Here is a 7381-nt window from a genome sequence, read left to right as displayed (position 1 = left end):
TAAATGCTTTGCAAATGATTATCAAAAAACTGAAATTAAAAAAAATTGATGTCTCTTTTTAATTTTAATTTATCCTAATTCAGAACTGACTTTTTTAAATTGTACAACAAATTATTTGCTATGAACAAGGCAAGTGATTAAATCTTCAGATGCTGAACCTAACTGATATTTAGCATAATTTTATATAAATAGTGAACCTATGACATTTCTTGTGTGGGTCACACATTCCCTTGATGGGAAAACCCTTTAAAAGCCTCAAATGAAGACCATAGCTGCCAGGAAAGAAATGCAAAAGCATCATATGAGGTGTCCACACAGACAGACTTGAGTAGTTATTATGCAAGGGAGACAAAGACAAGTGATCATAGTAGGACCAAGTATACAAATTTAGGCCATTCCACAGTGACTGCACTCTCTCTGTATGTATATGTGAGTGTGTATACACACACACACACACAAATATATATATCCACAAATACATAGACATACATACATAGTATGTATTTATATAATGCTGTGTACATTTATATGTGTTCATATATGTATGTGCGTATATTATATATGTACATATATGTTATATATATATATAATCCTACTCATTTCAAATAGTTAAGAATGACCCGAGGATGTGTATGGAAATTATTTTTCTCTCATTTCACAGAATAAGAACAAAGAAATGTCTGCTTAGTTCAAAGATATTAAAAATAAATTGTTTATAAACATGGTCAAATGTCCAGTGTGTCAAATCAGAGGCCTCCAAATCAAGAATGCAACTAGTACCATCTCAAACTAATGGAAGTATAGACAACATGAATTATTTTCCCATCATGCTTGGATTTCGGACACTTACATTTGCATTTCTATAAATAAACAAACATGCTAATAATGAAGAAAATACCCCATATTTGGGCTAGGGCTCAAATTAACTTAGAAGAATAAAGAAAGAGGAATGATGATTAGAAAACATTAATATAAGTGAGAATGTGCATATACATTAAGTTTATACTTTGAACCCCAATCCTGTCCTTTACCCCCTCAAAAAATAATGGTGCTGGTTTGGAGTTGTGGCTCAGTGGTAGGGCACTTGCCTAGCATGTGTGAGGCACTGGGTTCAATTCTAAGCACCACATATAACTAAACAAAATAAAGTCAATTGATGACTAAAAAAGAATAATAATGGTGCCATGTTCACTTGGTTTTTATTTGGAAATATCCAACTTTTTTTGGTATGACCTTAGAATAATTACAATGAAATTAATTCAGTAAATAAACCAAATAATGGGCCACAGGGAAAAGACCCTTTATATTTATCAATCAAGTTGTTTTTTCTTCAGTGTTACTTAAAATTATGTTTAGATCACATCTACTGGTAACAAACATATTTGGTAGGTATTTGCTTTGTCTAAGACACTTTCTAGTGTGATAGGAGAGGCTGTAAGTAAAAAAAAGAACATCAGTCCTAACTCTGCAACTGTGGCCAAACTTTTGGCTCAAGGTTTCCAAGATCAGATTCCAATCCCTTTTAAATGAGGAGTTCTTTAGCAAATTCTTACCTAGCAATGCAAAATTAAATGGAGATACAAATGGAACTGATCACTAGATATGTAGGGGTGTGAGTCACCTTCTTTAGCTTCTCTGTGGAACTTACACATCTGGAAACCCAGGGGTCTTGTTCCAAACCCACATTAGCTCCCTAGGATTAAGTTCCTGCAAAGTTAGATTTATGAGAATCCATTCTCTGCATTACATCTCACAGTTTATATGGAAATAAAATTAATTCACATGGAATAATTTCCCCTCCCCAGTCCTGGGTATTGAACACAGGGCCTTCCACATGCTAGGAAAGTATTCCTAAGCTATATCCCTAGTCCTTTATAGTTTTTATTTTGAGACAGGGTCTCACTAAATTGCTAAAGCTGTTGATGGGTTGCCAAGGCTGGCCTTGAATTTGCAGTCATCTTGTCTCATTCTCCCACAGGTGCGCACTAATGTACCAGGGCCATAAAGCATTTTAATAGTATAATGCTGGTATTCCCTCAGCAGGAGGGACTGGAGGAGGCAGATGTGAAATGCCATGCTCTTCTAAAGACAAAGGGACAGGAGAAGTGCTAAGGAGATAGGACTCCATGAATGACCACAAACTTAAAAAAAATAATAAAATGAATAGAAACAAAAATGGTAATCAGGAAAACATGAGTATTTCAGGGGCTCTGTCAAATGCTTCTAGAAGCTAATAATTAGTGGCCAGTAAAGTAAAATATCAAGAACCATATTTCATGAGGACCATACTACCATCAATGCCCTTACAACCAAAATTAAAGATGATTTAAGAAGCAAAAGCACAAAACAAAGTTTCTGATGAACACAGAAGCAAAAATCTATAACAAAATAACAGAAAACTGAATTCAATAAAACAATTAAGCAGATAATATACATCATGACTAAATGAGATTTATTCCTGTGTTACAAGGGTGTGTCAATATATTAAAATCAATTAATGTGATCAACTAAATAAACAGAACAAAGGATTAAAAATCAGTTGATTATATTAATAGAGGCAGAGAAGGCATTTGAAAAAATTCAAGATCATTTCATGATAAAAACTTCAACAACTAAGAATAGAAGGATATTATCTTCACAAAATAAAAGCCATCTATAGAAAGCTAATGTTTTGAATGGTAAAAAAATAAATAAATAAAATTAAAATTTCCTTGAAAATCAAAAACAAAGCAAGGGAGTCTTCCCCAGCTCCTAGGCCTCAAATACCAGTTTCCTCCATTGGCAACAGCACCCGGTTGCTGTGGGTTTCTTGAAATCCTGCTTCCCAACCTCTGGGATGGTGCAGTGCAGGCTCTGGTGATATATGGCTAGCTCATGTTGTGAGAAATGCACAGGCCAGGGGAAGGAAGGTTTTCTGTATTTCACCTATGGCAGCAACTTAATGACAGAGAGGATCCATCTCCAAAACCCTTTGGCCACTCTCTGCTTCATGACCCACCTGCAGAATTTTAAGCTTGACTTTGGCAATTACCAAGGCAAATAAGTCAGAGGTGGCATGGGGGAAAAGGGAGGTTAAAAGTTGAATATATTTTGTAATAGAAGAGAAATTTTCAACTCAAGAAGAGAAAGAACCTGTCAAATCTTTCTAATGACAAATCATGAGTATGCTTCCCCATCCCCACTATATATAAAAGTTATTTACATGGGTGCAAAAGAAAATGGTTTGCCACTGGAGAGACTAAAAGCAATAGAACAAGCCAGATGCAGTGGTACATGCCTGTAATCTCAATGACTAAGGAGACTCAAGCAGGAGGTTTTCGAGTTCAAAGCCAGCCTCAGCAAAGGCAAGGCACTAAGAAATTCAGTGATACCCTGTCTCTACCTTAATAAAATAAAATAAAATAAAATAGAAATCAGGAGATGGCTTAGTGACTAAGTGCTCCTGAGTTCAATCCCTGGTACCCTTCTCCCCCGCAAAAACAGCAATAGAACCAAATGACTATAAAGGAAAGGTCTCAGAAGAAATGGAAGACATTATAGAAAAGGCAGAACAAAAGCTCTTTAGGATGTAACAGAATATATCCAAGAGTAAAGAATATTTTAGGTACTAATATAAATATTTTTAACATTTAAGAACAAGGATCTGCAATATCTCCATGTTTAATCTGTTTCAACAATGTTCTGAAGGGGTACTTTATTTGAGTGATTTCATATTTTCAGATTGTAAAAAGCATCTGGGTGAAGAGTTAGACAATTAAAAAGGGACTGTCTAGACCTATAGTGACAAGTAGATATATTCCTGAGGATACTTAAAGCTCTTCTTGGGTTCATCTTAAGTGTTCTCTTGCTCTGTGACAAGAATATATTTGCAGTTTGCTTGATTATGGGGCTGAAAAATTGCTCATCTCTGTCTGGGCTTTTTGCTTGTTTGTTTAATAAGTTTAATAAGAGTAAGCAACTACTAGCAAAATTGATAATAAAATTTTGGAAACTGGATAAGAAAAGAACAAAGCAACAATGCCCACTCTTACCACTTGTAGCCAACATCTTAGTAAAAACTATAGTCAGCAATTAGGCAAGATAAGGAAATAAAAAGCATCCAAGTTGGAAAGGAAGAAGTAAAATTATCTCTTTTTCCAAGTGATATCTTAGATATAAAAATACTAAACATTTTAAAACTTAGAATTAGTGAAAAATATAGTGAAGTTTCAGGATAAAAAAAATTAACACACACAAAAAACTGTTGTGTTCCTAAGGAAACTCTGTTAGTCAGCTTTCTGATACTGTGACAAAATACCAGAGATAATAAACTTATAAGGAGAAAAGATTTATTTTGTCTTAGATTTCAGAAGTTTCATTCTGTGGTTGCTTGGCTCTGTTGCCTTGTGCCTATCATGAGAAATTTCATCATGGTGGAAGCACATGACTAAGGATGACTATTCACCTCATGACATATGGGAAACAAATAGAGAGATAGAAGAAGCTGGAGTACTAGTGCTCCCTCAATGTACCCCCAATGACCTAGCCTACTTTCAATAAGCCATATCTCTTGAAGGTTCCACTGCATCCCAATAGTACCACAGGCTGGGGATCAAGCCTTCAACACGTTGGCCCTTGTGGGACATTCAAAATTAAACCTATAGTTTTCCACCCCTAGGCCTCAAAGGCTCCTGTGTTAGAAGCCCGGTTCTTAGCCTGTGGTTCTACTGTCTGGGGGTAGAACTTTTGAAAGGTGGGGCCTAGTGGAAGAAAGATGAGTCACTGGGTGTGTATTCTTGAAAGGGATATTGGGATCCTGGCCCCCTCTTTTATCCCTCTTTTCCAACTAGCTACCATGAGGCAAATAGGCTTTCTCTGCCATACCATCCAGCAGGATATATTTTGCTGCCTTAGACCAAACACATCAGGGTCCATTGACTGAGTTCAATCCCTTGTAACCCCCCAGAAAGGCAATAGAACTAAATGACCATAAAAGAAAGGTCTCAGAATAAATGGAAGACATTAACTGAAACCTGTGAAACAATGAGCCAAAATAAACTTTTTCTCCTTATAAATTGATTATCACAGTGTATTGTCACCATAACAGAAAGAAGATAGAGAAATTAAGAAAGCATTCTTATTTACAGTAACATCAAGAAGAATAAAATACTGAGGGTAAACGTAATGAAGGAGGTTAAAAAAAACTTGAAGTATATAGAAAACTCCAAAACACAATAAAGTAAATAAGACAGGAATACATGTCATGTTCATGGATGGTATACAATTAACAATACTATTAAAATGGCAATGCAATACAAAGTCATATACAGACTTAATCCATTCTATTTTTTTTAAAGAGAGAGAGAGAGAGAGAGAATTTTTAATGTTTATTTTTTAATTTTCGGCGGACACAACATCTTTGTTTGTATGTGGTGCTGAGGATCGAACCTGGGCCGTACGCATGCCAGGTGAGTGTGCTATCACTTGAGCCACATCCCTAGCCCTTAATCCAATCTTTACCAAAACACCCATGGCCCTTTTAGTTGAAATAGAAAAAAACCCTTAAATTTCTCACAGAAAAATAGAGAACCCTGTATAGCCAAAGCAATATTAAGAAAGATGGCAAACAGGATTATGAAAATGCTGTCAACATCAGTAATTATCATGGAAATGAAAATCAAAACTGTGAGATATAACCTCACATTTGTTAGGATGGCTAATATCTAAACAAATAAGTGTGTTGATGAAGATATGGAAAAAATGGAACCCTAAAGTTTTGGTGGGAATGTGAACTTATGCAGTCCCTAGGGAAAGTTATGTGGAGGTTCTTACAAAAATGAAGAGTACAACTACTAAATTATCTAGAAATCACATTTCTGGGTTTTTATTCAAAAGATTTGAAATAAGGATCTCAAAAGACTTTTCACTCCTATTTTTATTCTAGCGTTATTCACAATATAAACATCCATCAATGCATAACAATATGAACATCCATCAATGGATGAGTGGATATAGAACACAACACACACACACTGAAATATTATTTAACATTTAAAAAGGAAATTCTTCCATATGAAGAAGCATAGATGAATGAGGGGAACCATATGGTAAATGAAATAAGTCATTTGCAGAAGGACAATTATTGCGTGATTCCACTCAGATGGAGTATCTAAAATAGACTCATAGAAGCAGAGAATAGAATGGTAGTTACCAGAGCCTTAGAGCAAAGGAAAATGGAGAATTGCCATATAACTCATGTAAAATTTCAGTTACTAAAGATAAATAAATTCTAGAGATCTGCTTTACAACATTAAACCTAGTTATTGCAAACTTAGAATTTGTTAAGAAAGTATACTCATATTGAGTGTTCTTAGCACTGTGGAAAGAATATGTGTCAACAGTTCAGCTGGCATCACTGGTCAAAGTGGTGAATACAACAATATGGTGAACAAAGTAAGAATATAATTAGTCAAGTTCAAATGAAGTTCTCTAGCTTATTAGATGACAATATAATAATGAAACCCTGATAATGAAACAATTTCACGTTTTAGCAGTACATATTCCTCTGTATATCACTGGTGGCATTAAAATAATTAAGGCTTGCTTTTTCAGTTAGCCAGCAAGGAAATTTTTGTTCTGTACATGATTTTTCCAAGATTATTTTAGCTAAAAGGATTTTAGCCTCATCTTCCATGTTGCCACTATGGTTCAGTAGTTAAATGATTAAAGCATCATAATCTTCTGAAGCATTAGCTGAACACTGATAGATGAAATGTGGCCCTGAATTTCTGACTGAACAAGTCTTAGGTAGAACCTGAGAATTTGCATTTCAAACAAATTCCCTCCTGGTGTCCCTTTGCTTGAGCTGGTGATCATACTTTGAGATCCACCGCTTTAAACCACGAAAATTATATTTCTTGGAGGATTCACTAATGCACTTTTTCTGCAGAGAATCAGACGGGACTGCAAGCGGGCTTGCAGAGGAGATGCTTGCTGTCCTTGGTGGAGCTTGCCTGCAAATGGGATGTTCTGCCAAGTAGGCTAGGAGGGCTCTGAGAAAAATTTTTATCTGTTCTTAACAAAGAGCAGAGCTCAGAATGCTCAGGTATACTACATTTAGCTAGCCTAAAGACCTGATTCATTGCTGTTGGAATGCTGCCTTCTTATTCACAATACTATAAAAAAGACTGCTGTATACAATAAAAGAGCTTCTTCTTCTGCTTCTTCGCTTCTTGTGCTTGTTCTTCCTTGCTCATGCTGACCTGCATGTGAGTTATCTGCGACATTTTCTAATGTGATATCTGAACCATTAACCACATGTTAATCACCAAAATGTATCTTATAAAGCAAAATTAAAATGGAAGTTGAAGATACTTTTAAGCTTACTGGGTGATCAAATAAG

At 35.4% G+C, this 7381-nt stretch overlaps 1 pseudogene; it reads left to right on the top strand.

Annotated features, from left to right (window-relative positions):
* Positions 1-2863: 2863 nt before the first annotated feature.
* LOC143405725 (gamma-glutamylcyclotransferase pseudogene) lies at positions 2864-7019 on the top strand (annotated as a pseudogene).
* Positions 7020-7381: the final 362 nt, after the last annotated feature.

The sequence above is a fragment of the Callospermophilus lateralis genome, chromosome 8 (assembly GCF_048772815.1).
Source record: "Callospermophilus lateralis isolate mCalLat2 chromosome 8, mCalLat2.hap1, whole genome shotgun sequence".
Lineage (NCBI taxonomy): Eukaryota > Metazoa > Chordata > Mammalia > Rodentia > Sciuridae > Callospermophilus > Callospermophilus lateralis.
The sequence above is the reverse complement of the archived record's forward strand: the minus strand, read 5'-3'. Positions and strand labels throughout refer to the sequence as shown.